We start from the raw sequence: 15,347 nt of genomic DNA on the forward strand, positions 1-15,347 counted from the left end.
AAATAATGTTTAAATCAAGTTATCATGCTGGAAGACGAAAGGTCACACCTTGTGACCTTTCGTCTTCCAGGATCAAAACTCTTTTTGAACAATATTTTAGTCAAGTTACTTGTTCATTGGTTATATATTCAAGTAACCTAACTAAAATAATGTTCAAATCGAGTTATCATCCTGGAAGACGATAGGTCACACCTTGTGACCTTTCGTCTTCCAGGATAAAAACTCTATTTAAACAATATTTTAGTCAGGTTACTTGTTCATTGGTTATATATTCAAGTAACCTGACTAAAATATTGATTAAATCAAGTTATCATGTTGGAAGACGAAAGGTCACGCCTTGTGACCTTTCGTCTTCCAGGATCAAAACTCTTTTTAAACAATATTTTAGTCAAGTTACTTGTTCATTGGTTATATATTCAAGTAACCTGACTAAAATAATGTTCAATTCGAGTTATCATCCTGAAAAACGATTGGTCACACCTTGTGACCTTTCGCCTTCCAGGATAAAAACTCTATTTAAACAATATTTTAGTCAGGTTACTTGTTCATTGGTTATATATTCAAGTAACCTGACTAAAATAATGTTTAAATCGAGTTATCATCCTGGAAGACGAAAGGTCACACCTTTTGACCTTTCGTCTTCCAGGATAAAAACTCTATTTAAACATTATTTTTGTCAAGTTACTTGTTCATTGGTTATATATTCAAGTAACCTGACTAAAATAATGTTCAATTCGAGTTATCATCCTGAAAAACGATTGGTCACACCTTGTGACCTTTCGCCTTCCAGGATAAAAACTCTATTTAAACAATATTTTAGTCAGGTTACTTGTTCATTGGTTATATATTCAAGTAACCTGACTAAAATAATGTTTAAATCGAGTTATCATCCTGGAAGACGAAAGGTCACACCTTTTGACCTTTCGTCTTCCAGGATAAAAACTCTATTTAAACATTATTTTTGTCAAGTTACTTGTTCATTGGTTATATATTCAAGTAACCTGACTAAAATAATGTTTAAATCGAGTTATCATCCTGGAAGACGAAAGGTCACGCCTTGTGACCTTTCGTCTTCCAGGATCAAATCTCTATTTAAACAATATTTTAGTGAAGTTACTTGTTCATTGGTTATATATTCAAGTAACTCGACTAAAGTAATGTTTAAATCGAGTTGTCATCTAGGAAGACGAAAGGTCACACCTTGTGACCTTTCGTCTTCCAGGATAAAAACTCTATTTAAACAATATTTTAGTCATGTTACTTGTTCTTTGGTTATATATTCAAGTAACCTGACTAAAATAATGTTTAAATCGAGTTATCATCCAGGAAGACGAAAGGTCACACCTTGGGATCTTTCGTCTTCCAGGATAAAAACTCTATTTAAACAGTATTTTTGTCAAGTTACTTGTTCGTTGGTTATATATTCATGTAACTGACTAAAGTAATGTTTAAATCGAGTTATCATCCTGGAAGACGAAAGGTCGCACCTTGTGACCTTTCGTCTTCCTGGATAAAAACTTTATTTAAACAATATTTTAGTCACGTTACTTGTTCATTGGTTGAATATTCAAGTAACCTGACTAAAATAATGTTTAAATCAAGTTATCATGCTGGAAGACGAAAGGTCACACCTTGTGACCTTTCGTCTTCCAGGATCAAAACTCTTTTTAAACAATATTTTAGTCAAGTTACTTGTTCATTGGTTATATATTCAAGTAACCTGACTAAAATAATGTTTAAATCGAGTTATCATCCTGGAAGACGAAAGGTCACACCTTGGGATCTTTCGTCTTCCAGGATAAAAACTCTATTTAAACAATATTTTTGTCAAGTTACTTGTTCGTTGGTTATATATTCAAGTAACTGACTAAAATAATGTTTAAATCGAGTTATCATCCTGGAAGACGAAAGGTCGCACCTTGGGACCTTTCGTCTTCCTGGATAAAAACTCTATTTAAACAATATTTTAGTCACGTTACTTGTTCATTGGTTGAATATTCAAGTAACCTGACTAAAATAATGTTTAAATCAAGTTATCATGCTGGAAGACGAAAGGTCACACCTTGTGACCTTTCGTCTTCCAGGATCAAAACTCTTTTTGAACAATATTTTAGTCAAGTTACTTGTTCATTGGTTATATATTCAAGTAACCTAACTAAAATAATGTTCAAATCGAGTTATCATCCTGGAAGACGATAGGTCACACCTTGTGACCTTTCGTCTTCCAGGATAAAAACTCTATTTAAACAATATTTTAGTCAGGTTACTTGTTCATTGGTTATATATTCAAGTAACCTGACTAAAATATTGATTAAATCAAGTTATCATGTTGGAAGACGAAAGGTCACGCCTTGTGACCTTTCGTCTTCCAGGATCAAAACTCTTTTTAAACAATATTTTAGTCAAGTTACTTGTTCATTGGTTATATATTCAAGTAACCTGACTAAAATAATGTTCAATTCGAGTTACCATCCTGAAAAACGATTGGTCACACCTTGTGACCTTTCGCCTTCCAGGATAAAAACTCTTTTTGAACAATATTTTAGTCAGGTTACTTGTTCATTGGTTATATATTCAAGTAACCTGACTAAAATAATGTTTAAATCGAGTTATCATCCTGGAAGACGAAAGGTCACACCTTTTGACCTTTCGTCTTCCAGGATAAAAACTCTATTTAAACATTATTTTTGTCAAGTTACTTGTTCATTGGTTATATATTCAAGTAACCTGACTAAAATAATGTTTAAATCGAGTTATCATCCTGGAAGACGAAAGGTCACGCCTTGTGACCTTTCGTCTTCCAGGATCAAATCTCTATTTAAACAATATTTTAGTGAAGTTACTTGTTCATTGGTTATATATTCAAGTAACTCGACTAAAGTAATGTTTAAATCGAGTTGTCATCTAGGAAGACGAAAGGTCACACCTTGTGACCTTTCGTCTTCCAGGATAAAAACTCTATTTAAACAATATTTTAGTCATGTTACTTGTTCATTGGTTATATATTCAAGTAACCTGACTAAAATAATGTTTAAATCGAGTTATCATCCAGGAAGACGAAAGGTCACACCTTGGGATCTTTCGTCTTCCAGGATAAAAACTCTATTTAAACAGTATTTTTGTCAAGTTACTTGTTCGTTGGTTATATATTCATGTAACTGACTAAAGTAATGTTTAAATCGAGTTATCATCCTGGAAGACGAAAGGTCGCACCTTGTGACCTTTCGTCTTCCTGGATAAAAACTTTATTTAAACAATATTTTAGTCACGTTACTTGTTCATTGGTTGAATATTCAAGTAACCTGACTAAAATAATGTTTAAATCAAGTTATCATGCTGGAAGACGAAAGGTCACACCTTGTGACCTTTCGTCTTCCAGGATCAAAACTCTTTTTAAACAATATTTTAGTCAAGTTACTTGTTCATTGGTTATATATTCAAGTAACCTGACTAAAATAATGTTCAAATTGAGTTATCATCCTGGAAGACGATAGGTCACACCTTGTGACCTTTCGTCTTCCAGGATAAAAACTCTATTTAAACAATATTTTAGTCAGGTTACTTGTTAATTGGTTATATATTCAAGTAACCTGACTAAAATAATGTTTAAATCGAGTTATCATCCTGGAAGACGAAAGGCCACACCTTGGGATCTTTCGTCTTCCAGGATAAAAACTCTATTTAAACAATATTTTTGTGAAGTTACTTGTTCGTTGGTTATATATTCAAGTAACTGACTAAAATAATGTTTAAATCGAGTTATCATCCTGGAAGACGAAAGGTCGCACCTTGTGACCTTTCGTCTTCCTGGATAAAAACTCTATTTAAACAATATTTTAGTCACGTTACTTGTTCATTGGTTGAATATTCAAGTAACCTGACTAAAATAATGTTTAAATCAAGTTATCATGCTGGAAGACGAAAGGTCAAACCTTGTGACCTTTCGTCTTCCAGGATCAAAACTCTTTTTGAACAATATTTTAGTCAAGTTACTTGTTCATTGGTTATATATTCAAGTAACCTAACTAAAATATTGTTCAAATTGAGTTATCATCCTGGAAGACGATAGGTCACACCTTGTGACCTTTCGTCTTCCAGGATAAAAACTCTATTTAAACAATATTTTAGTCAGGTTACGTGTTCATTGGTTATATATTCAAGTAACCTGACTAAAATAATGATTAAATCAAGTTATCATGTTGGAAGACGAAAGGTCACGCCTTGTGACCTTTCGTCTTCCAGGATCAAATCTCTATTTAAACAATATTTTAGTGAAGTTACTTGTTCATTGGTTATATATTCAAGTAACTCGACTAAAGTAATGTTTAAATCGAGTTGTCATCCAGGAAGACGAAAGGTGACACCTTGTGACCTTTCGTCTTCCAGGATAAAAACTCTATTTAAACAATATTTTAGTCACGTTACTTGTTTATTGGTTGAATATTCAAGTAACCTGACTAAAATAATGTTTAAATCAAGTTATCATGCTGGAAGACGAAAGGTCAAACCTTGTGACCTTTCGTCTTCCAGGATCAAAACTCTTTTTGAACAATATTTTAGTCAAGTTACTTGTTCATTGGTTATATATTCAAGTAACCTGACTAAAATAATGTTCAAATCGAGTTATCATCCTGGAAGACGATAGGTCACACCTTGTGACCTTTCGTCTTCCAGGATAAAAACTCTATTTAAACAATATTTTAGTCAGGTTACTTGTTAATTGGTTATATATTCAAGTAACCTGACTAAAATAATGTTTAAATCGAGTTATCATCCTGGAAGACGAAAGGTCACACCTTGTGACCTTTCGTCTTCCAGGATCAAAACTCTTTTTGAACAATATTTTAGTCAAGTTACTTGTTCATTGGTTATATATTCAAGTAACCTAACTAAAATAATGTTCAAATCGAGTTATCATCCTGGAAGACGATAGGTCACACCTTGTGACCTTTCGTCTTCCAGGATAAAAACTCTATTTAAACAATATTTTAGTCAGGTTACTTGTTCATTGGTTATATATTCAAGTAACCTGACTAAAATAATGATTAAATCAAGTTATCATGTTGGAAGACGAAAGGTCACGCCTTGTGACCTTTCGTCTTCCAGGATCAAAACTCTTTTTAAACAATATTTTAGTCAAGTTACTTGTTCATTGGTTATATATTCAAGTAACCTGACTAAAATAATGTTCAATTCGAGTTATCATCCTGAAAAACGATTGGTCACACCTTGTGACCTTTCGCCTTCCAGGATAAAAACTCTATTTAAACAATATTTTAGTCAGGTTACTTGTTCATTGGTTATATATTCAAGTAACCTGACTAAAATAATGTTTAAATCGAGTTATCATCCTGGAAGACGAAAGGTCACACCTTTTGACCTTTCGTCTTCCAGGATAAAAACTCTATTTAAACATTATTTTTGTCAAGTTACTTGTTCATTGGTTATATATTCAAGTAACCTGACTAAAATAATGTTTAAATCGAGTTATCATCCTGGAAGACGAAAGGTCACGCCTTGTGACCTTTCGTCTTCCAGGATCAAATCTCTATTTAAACAATATTTTAGTGAAGTTACTTGTTCATTGGTTATATATTCAAGTAACTCGACTAAAGTAATGTTTAAATCGAGTTGTCATCCAGGAAGACGAAAGGTCACACCTTGTGACCTTTCGTCTTCCAGGATAAAAACTCTATTTAAACAATATTTTAGTCATGTTACTTGTTCATTGGATATACCTTGGGATCTTTCGTCTTCCAGGATAAAAACTCTATTTAAACAGTATTTTTGTCAAGTTACTTGTTCATTGGTTATATATCCAAGTAACCTGACTAAAATAATGTTTAAATCGAGTTATCATCCTGGAAGACGAAAGGTCACACCTTGGGATCTTTCGTCTTCCAGGATAAAAACTCTATTTAAACAATATTTTTGTCAAGTTACTTGTTCGTTGGTTATATATTCAAGTAACTGACTAAAATAATGTTTAAATCGAGTTATCATCCTGGAAGACGAAAGGTCGCACCTTGTGACCTTTCGTCTTCCTGGATAAAAACTCTATTTAAACAATATTTTAGTCACGTTACTTGTTCATTGGTTGAATATTCAAGTAACCTGACTAAAATAATGTTTAAATCAAGTTATCATGCTGGAAGACGAAAGGTCACACCTTGTGACCTTTCGTCTTCCAGGATCAAAACTCTTTTTAAACAATATTTTAGTCAAGTTACTTGTTCATTGGTTATATATTCAAGTAACCTGACTAAAATAATGTTCAAATCGAGTTATCATCCTGGAAGACGATAGGTCACACCTTGTGACCTTTCGTCTTCCAGGATAAAAACTCTATTTAAACAATATTTTAGTCAGGTTACTTGTTAATTGGTTATATATTCAAGTAACCTGACTAAAATAATGTTTAAATCGAGTTATCATCCTGGAAGACGAAAGGTCACACCTTGGGATCTTTCGTCTTCCAGGATAAAAACTCTATTTAAACAATATTTTTGTGAAGTTACTTGTTCGTTGGTTATATATTCAAGTAACTGACTAAAATAATGTTTAAATCGAGTTATCATCCTGGAAGACGAAAGGTCGCACCTTGTGACCTTTCGTCTTCCTGGATAAAAACTCTATTTAAACAATATTTTAGTCACGTTACTTGTTCATTGGTTGAATATTCAAGTAACCTGACTAAAATAATGTTTAAATCAAGTTATCATGCTGGAAGACGAAAGGTCAAACCTTGTGACCTTTCGTCTTCCAGGATCAAAACTCTTTTTGAACAATATTTTAGTCAAGTTACTTGTTCATTGGTTATATATTCAAGTAACCTAACTAAAATATTGTTCAAATTGAGTTATCATCCTGGAAGACGATAGGTCACACCTTGTGACCTTTCGTCTTCCAGGATAAAAACTCTATTTAAACAATATTTTAGTCAGGTTACTTGTTCATTGGTTATATATTCAAGTAACCTGACTAAAATAATGATTAAATCAAGTTATCATGTTGGAAGACGAAAGGTCACGCCTTGTGACCTTTCGTCTTCCAGGATCAAATCTCTATTTAAACAATATTTTAGTGAAGTTACTTGTTCATTGGTTATATATTCAAGTAACTCGACTAAAGTAATGTTTAAATCGAGTTGTCATCCAGGAAGACGAAAGGTGACACCTTGTGACCTTTCGTCTTCCAGGATAAAAACTCTATTTAAACAATATTTTAGTCACTTTACTTGTTCATTGGTTGAATATTCAAGTAACCTGACTAAAATAATGTTTAAATCAAGTTATCATGCTGGAAGACGAAAGGTCAAACCTTGTGACCTTTCGTCTTCCAGGATCAAAACTCTTTTTGAACAATATTTTAGTCAAGTTACTTGTTCATTGGTTATATATTCAAGTAACCTGACTAAAATAATGTTCAAATCGAGTTATCATCCTGGAAGACGATAGGTCACACCTTGTGACCTTTCGTCTTCCAGGATAAAAACTCTATTTAAACAATATTTTAGTCAGGTTACTTGTTAATTGGTTATATATTCAAGTAACCTGACTAAAATAATGTTTAAATCGAGTTATCATCCTGGAAGACGAAAGGTCACACCTTGGGATCTTTCGTCTTCCAGGATAAAAACTCTATTTAAACAATATTTTTGTGAAGTTACTTGTTCGTTGGTTATATATTCAAGTAACTGACTAAAATAATGTTTAAATCGAGTTATCATCCTGGAAGACGAAAGGTCACACCTTGGGATCTTTCGTCTTCCAGGATAAAAACTCTATTTAAACAATATTTTTGTCAAGTTACTTGTTCGTTGGTTATATATTCAAGTAACTGACTAAAATAATGTTTAAATCGAGTTATCATCCTGGAAGACGAAAGGTCGCACCTTGTGACCTTTCGTCTTCCTGGATAAAAACTCTATTTAAACAATATTTTAGTCACGTTACTTGTTCATTGGTTGAATATTCAAGTAACCTGACTAAAATAATGTTTAAATCAAGTTATCATGCTGGAAGACGAAAGGTCACACCTTGTGACCTTTCGTCTTCCAGGATCAAAACTCTTTTTAAACAATATTTTAGTCAAGTTACTTGTTCATTGGTTATATATTCAAGTAACCTGACTAAAATAATGTTCAAATCGAGTTATCATCCTGGAAGACGATAGGTCACACCATGTGACCTTTCGTCTTCCAGGATAAAAACTCTATTTAAACAATATTTTAGTCAAGTTATTTGTTCATTGGTTATATATTCAAGTAACCTGACTAAAATAATGTTCAATTCGAGTTATCATCCTGAAAAACGATTGGTCACACCTTGTGACCTTTCGTCTTCCAGGATAAAAACTCTATTTAAACAATATTTTAGTCAGGTTACTTGTTCATTGGTTATATATTCAAGTAACCTGACTAAAATAATGTTTAAATCGAGTTATCATCCTGGAAGACGAAAGGTCACACCTTTTGACCTTTCGTCTTCCAGGATAAAAACTCTATTTAAACATTATTTTTGTCAAGTTACTTGTTCATTGGTTATATATTCAAGTAACCTGACTAAAATAATGTTTAAATCGAGTTATCATCCTGGAAGACGAAAGGTCACGCCTTGTGACCTTTCGTCTTCCAGGATCAAATCCCTATTTAAACAATATTTTAGTGAAGTTACTTGTTCATTGGTTATATATTCAAGTAACTCGACTAAAGTAATGTTTAAATCGAGTTGTCATCCAGGAAGACGAAAGGTCACACCTTGTGACCTTTCGTCTTCCAGGATAAAAACTCTATTTAAACAATATTTTAGTCATGTTACTTGTTCATTGGTTATATATTCAAGTAACCTGACTAAAATAATGTTCAAATCGAGTTATCATCCTGGAAGACGATAGGTCACACCTTGTGACCTTTCGTCTTCCAGGATAAAAACTCTATTTAAACAATATTTTAGTCAGGTTACTTGTTCATTGGTTATATATTCAAGTAACCTGACTAAAATAATGTTTAAATCGACTTATCATCCTGGAAGACGAAAGGTCGCACCTTGTGACCTTTCGTCTTCCTGGATAAAAACTCTATTTAAACAATATTTTAGTCACGTTACTTGTTCATTGGTTGAATAATCAAGTAACCTGACTAAAATAATGTTTAAATCAAGTTATCATGCTGGAAGACGAAAGGTCACACCTTGTGACCTTTCGTCTTCCAGGATCAAAACTCTTTTTAAACAATATTTTAGTCAAGTTACTTGTTCATTGGTTATATATTCAAGTAACCTGACTAAAATAATGTTCAAATCGAGTTATCATCCTGGAAGACGATAGGTCACACCTTGTGACCTTTCGTCTTCCAGGATAAAAACTCTATTTAAACAATATTTTAGTCAGGTTACTTGTTAATTGGTTATATATTCAAGTAACCTGACTAAAATAATGTTTAAATCGAGTTATCATCCTGGAAGACGAAAGGTCACACCTTGGGATCTTTCGTCTTCCAGGATAAAAACTCTATTTAAACAATATTTTTGTGAAGTTACTTGTTCGTTAGTTATATATTCAAGTAACTGACTAAAATAATGTTTAAATCGAGTTATCATCCTGGAAGACGAAAGGTCGCACCTTGTGACCTTTCGTCTTCCTGGATAAAAACTCTATTTAAACAATATTTTAGTCACGTTACTTGTTCATTGGTTGAATATTCAAGTAACCTGACTAAAATAATGTTTAAATCAAGTTATCATGCTGGAAGACGAAAGGTCAAACCTTGTGACCTTTCGTCTTCCAGGATCAAAACTCTTTTTGAACAATATTTTAGTCAAGTTACTTGTTCATTGGTTATATATTCAAGTAACCTAACTAAAATATTGTTCAAATTGAGTTATCATCCCGGAAGACGATAGGTCACACCTTGTGACCTTTCGTCTTCCAGGATAAAAACTCTATTTAAACAATATTTTAGTCAGGTTACTTGTTCATTGGTTATATATTCAAGTAACCTGACTAAAATAATGATTAAATCAAGTTATCATGTTGGAAGACGAAAGGTCACGCCTTGTGACCTTTCGTCTTCCAGGATCAAATCTCTATTTAAACAATATTTTAGTGAAGTTACTTGTTCATTGGTTATATATTCAAGTAACTCGACTAAAGTAATGTTTAAATCGAGTTGTCATCCAGGAAGACGAAAGGTGACACCTTGTGACCTTTCGTCTTCCAGGATAAAAACTCTATTTAAACAATATTTTAGTCACGTTACTTGTTCATTGGTTGAATATTCAAGTAACCTGACTAAAATAATGTTTAAATCGAGTTATCATCCTGGAAGACGAAAGGTCACGCCTTGTGACCTTTCGTCTTCCAGGATAAAAACTCTATTTAAACAATATTTTTGTGAAGTTACTTGTTCGTTGGTTATATATTCAAGTAACTGACTAAAATAATGTTTAAATCGAGTTATCATCCTGGAAGACGAAAGGTCGCACCTTGTGACCTTTCGTCTTCCTGGATAAAAACTCTATTTAAACAATATTTTAGTCACGTTGCTTGTTCATTGGTTGAATATTCAAGTAACCTGACTAAAATAATGTTTAAATCAAGTTATCATGCTGGAAGACGAAAGGTCACACCTTGTGACCTTTCGTCTTCCAGGATCAAAACTCTTTTTGAACAATATTTTAGTCAATTTACTTGTTCATTGGTTATATATTCAAGTAACCTAACTAAAATAATGTTCAAATCGAGTTATCATCCTGGAAGACGATAGGTCACACCTTGTGACCTTTCGTCTTCCAGGATAAAAACTCTATTTAAACAATATTTTAGTCAGGTTACTTGTTCATTGGTTATATATTCAAGTAACCTGACCAAAATAATGATTAAATCAAGTTATCATGTTGGAAGACGAAAGGTCACGCCTTGTGACCTTTCGTCTTCCAGGATCAAAACTCTTTTTAAACAATATTTTAGTCAAGTTACTTGTTCATTGGTTATATATTCAAGTAACCTGACTAAAATAATGTTCAATTAGAGTTATCATCCTGAAAAACGATTGGTCACACCTTGTGACCTTTCGTCTTCCACGATCAAATCTCTATTTAAACAATATTTTAGTGAAGTTACTTGTTCATTGGTTATATATTCAAGTAACTCGACTAAAGTAATGTTTAAATTGAGTTGTCATCCAGGAAGACGAAAGGTCACACCTTGTGACCTTTCGTCTTCCAGGATAAAAACTCTATTTAAACAATATTTTAGTCATGTTACTTGTTCATTGGTTATATATTCAAGTAACCTGACTAAAATAATGTTTAAATCGAGTTATCATCCTGGAAGACGAAAGGTCACACCTTGGGATCTTTCGTCTTCCAGGATAAAAACTCTATTTAAACAATATTTTTGTCAAGTTACTTGTTCGTTGGTTATATATTCATGTAACTGACTAAAGTAATGTTTAAATCGAGTTATCATCCTGGAAGACGAAAGGTCGCACCTTGTGACCTTTCGTCTTCCTGGATAAAAACTCTATTTAAACAATATTTTAGTCACGTTACTTGTTCATTGGTTGAATATTCAAGTAACCTGACTAAAATAATGTTTAAATCAAGTTATCATGCTGGAAGACGAAAGGTCACACCTTGTGACCTTTCGTCTTCCAGGATCAAAACTCTTTTTAAACAATATTTTTGTCAAGTTACTTGTTCATTGGTTATATATTCAAGTAACCTGACTAAAATAATGTTCAAATCGAGTTATCATCCTGGAAGACGATAGGTCACACCTTGTGACCTTTCGTCTTCCAGGATAAAAACTCTATTTAAACAATATTTTAGTCAGGTTACTTGTTCATTGCTTATATATTCAAGTAACCTGACTAAAATAATGATTAAATCAAGTTATAATGTGGAAGACGAAAGGTCACACCTTGTGACCTTTCGTCTTCCAGGATCAAAACTCTTTTTAAACAATATTTTAGTCAAGTTACTTGTTCATTGGTTATATATTCAAGTAACCTGACTAAAATAATGTTCAAATCGAGTTATCATCCTGAAAGACGATAGTTCACACCTTGTGACCTTTCGTCTTCCAGGATAAAAACTCTATTTAAACAATATTTTAGTCAGGTTACTTGTTCATTGGTTATATATTCAAGTAACCTGACTAAAATAATGTTCAAATCGAGTTATCATCCTGGAAGACGATAGGTCACATCTTGTGACCTTTCGTCTTCCAGGATAAAAACTCTATTTAAACAATATTTTAGTCAGGTTACTTGTTCATTGGTTATATATTCAAGTAACCTGACTAAAATAATGTTTAAATCGAGTTATCATCCTGGAAGACGAAAGGTCACACCTTGGGATCTTTCGTCTTCCAGGATAAAAACTCTATTTAAACAATATTTTTGTGAAGTTACTTGTTCGTTGGTTATATATTCAAGTAACTGACTAAAATAATGTTTAAATCGAGTTATCATCCTGGAAGACGAAAGGTCGCACCTTGTGACCTTTCGTCTTCCTGGATAAAAACTCTATTTAAACAATATTTTAGTCAGGTTACTTGTTCATTGGTTATATATTCAAGTAACCTGACTAAAATAATGTTTAAATCGAGTTATCATCCTGGAAGACGAAAGGTCACACCTTGTGACCTTTCGTCTTCCAGGATAAAAACTCTATTTAAACATTATTATAGTCAGTTACTTGTTCATTGGTTATATATTCAAGTAACCTGACTAAACTAATGTTTAAATCGAGTTATCATCCTGGAAGACGAAAGGTCACGCCTTGTGACCTTTCGTCTTCCAGGATCAAAACTCTTTTTAAACAATATTTTTGTCAAGTTGCTTGTTCATTGGTTATATATTCAAGTAACTCGACTAAAATAATGTTTAAATCAAGTTATCATGCTGGAAGACGAAAGGTCACACCTTGTGACCTTTCATCTTCCGGGTTAAAATTTCTATTTAAACAATATTTTAGTCAAGTTACTTGTTCATTGGTTATATATTCAAGTAACCTGACTAAAATAATGTTCAAATCGAGTTATCATCCTGAAAGACGATAGGTCACACCTTGTGACCTTTCGTCTTCCAGGATAAAAACTCTATTTAAACAATATTTTAGTCAGGTTACTTGTTCATTGGTTATATATTCAAGTAACCTGAATAAAATAATGTTTAAACCGAGTTATCATCCTGGAAGACGAAAGGTCACACCTTGTGACCTTTCGTCTTCCAGGATAAAAACTCTACTTAAACAATATTATAGTCAAGTTACTTGTTCATTGGTTATATATTCAAGTAAACTGACTAAAATAATGTTTAAAATCAAGTTATGATCCTGGAAGATGAAAGGTCACACCATGTGACCTTTCGTCTTCCAGGATAAAAACTCTATTTAAACAATATTTTTGTCAAGTTACTTGTTCATTGGTTATATATTCAAGTAACTTGACTATAATAATGTTTAAATCGAGTTATCATCCTGGAAAATGGAAGGTCTCAACTAGTGACCTTTCGTCTTCCAGGATAAAAACTCTATTTAAACAATATTTTAGTCAAGTTACTTGTTCATTGGTTATATATTCAAGTAAACTGACTAAAATAATGTTCAAATCGAGTTATCATCATGGAAGACGAAAGGTCACATTCCTGGATAAAAACTCTATTTAAACAATATTTTAGTCAAGTTACTTGTTCATTGGTTATATATTCAAGTAACCTGACTAAAATAATGTTCAAATCGAGTTATCATCCTGGAAGACGATAGGTCACACCTGGTGACCTTTCGTCTTCCAGGATCAAAACTCTTTTTAAACAATATTTTTGTCAAGTTGCTTGTTCATTGGTTATATATTCAAGTAACTCGACTAAAATAATGTTTAAATCAAGTTATCATGCTGGAAGACGAAAGGTCACACCTTGTGACCTTTCATCTTCCGGGTTAAAATTTCTATTTAAACAATATTTTAGTCAAGTTACTTGTTCATTGGTTATATATTCAAGTAACCTGACTAAAATAATGTTCAAATCGAGTTATCATCCTGAAAGACGATAGGTCACACCTTGTGACCTTTCGTCTTCCAGGATAAAAACTCTATTTAAACAATATTTTAGTCAGGTTACTTGTTCATTGGTTATATATTCAAGTAACCTGAATAAAATAATGTTTAAACCGAGTTATCATCCTGGAAGACGAAAGGTCACACCTTGTGACCTTTCGTCTTCCAGGATAAAAACTCTACTTAAACAATATTATAGTCAAGTTACTTGTTCATTGGTTATATATTCAAGTAAACTGACTAAAATAATGTTTAAATTCAAGTTATGATCCTGGAAGATGAAAGGTCACACCATGTGACCTTTCGTCTTCCAGGATAAAAACTCTATTTAAACAATATTTTAGTCAAGTTACTTGTTCATTGGTTATATATTCAAGTAAACTGACTAAAATAATGTTCAAATCGAGTTATCATCATGGAAGACGAAAGGTCACATTCCTGGATAAAAACTCTATTTAAACAATATTTTAGTCACGTTACTTGTTCATTGGTTATATATTCAAGTAACCTGACTAAAATAATGTTTAAAATCAAGTTATGATCCTGGAAGACGAAAGGTCACACCATGTGACCTTTCGTCTTCCAGGATAAAAACTCTATTTTAACAATATTTTAGTCAAGTTACTTGTTCATTGGTTATATATTAAAGTAACTTGACTATAATAATGTTTAAATCGAGTTATCATCCTGGAAGATGGAAGGTCTCAACTTGTGACTTTTCGTCTTCCAGGATAAAAACTCTATTTAAACAATATTTTAGTCAAGTTACTTGTTCATTAGTTATATATTCAAGTAACCTGACTAAAATAATGTTTAAATCGAGTTATCATTGTGGAAGACGAAAGGTCACACATTGTGACCTTTCGTCTTCCAGGATAAAAACTATATTTAAACAATATTTTAGTCATGTTACTTGTTCATTGTTTAGATATTCAAGTAACCTGACTAAAATAATGTTTAAATCGAGTTATCATCCTGGAAGACGAAAGGTCACACCTTGTGACCTTTCGTCCTCCATGATAAAATCTCTATTTAAACAATATTTTAATCAAGTTACCTGTTCATTGGTTATATATTCAAGTAACCCGACTAAAATAATGTTTAAATCGAGATATCATCCTGGAAGACGAAAGGTCACACCTTGTGACCTTTCATCTTCCGGGTTAAAATTTCTATTTAAACAATATTTTAGTCAAGTTACTTGTTCATTGGTTATATATTCAAGTAACCTGACTAAAATAATGTTCAAATCGAGTTATCATCCTGAAAGACGATAGGTCACACCT

The sequence above is a fragment of the Medicago sativa genome, chromosome 4, assembly GCF_051527215.1.
Source record: "Medicago sativa cultivar Bolivia chromosome 4, Bolivia_mono, whole genome shotgun sequence".
NCBI classification, from domain to species: Eukaryota; Viridiplantae; Streptophyta; class Magnoliopsida; order Fabales; family Fabaceae; genus Medicago; species Medicago sativa.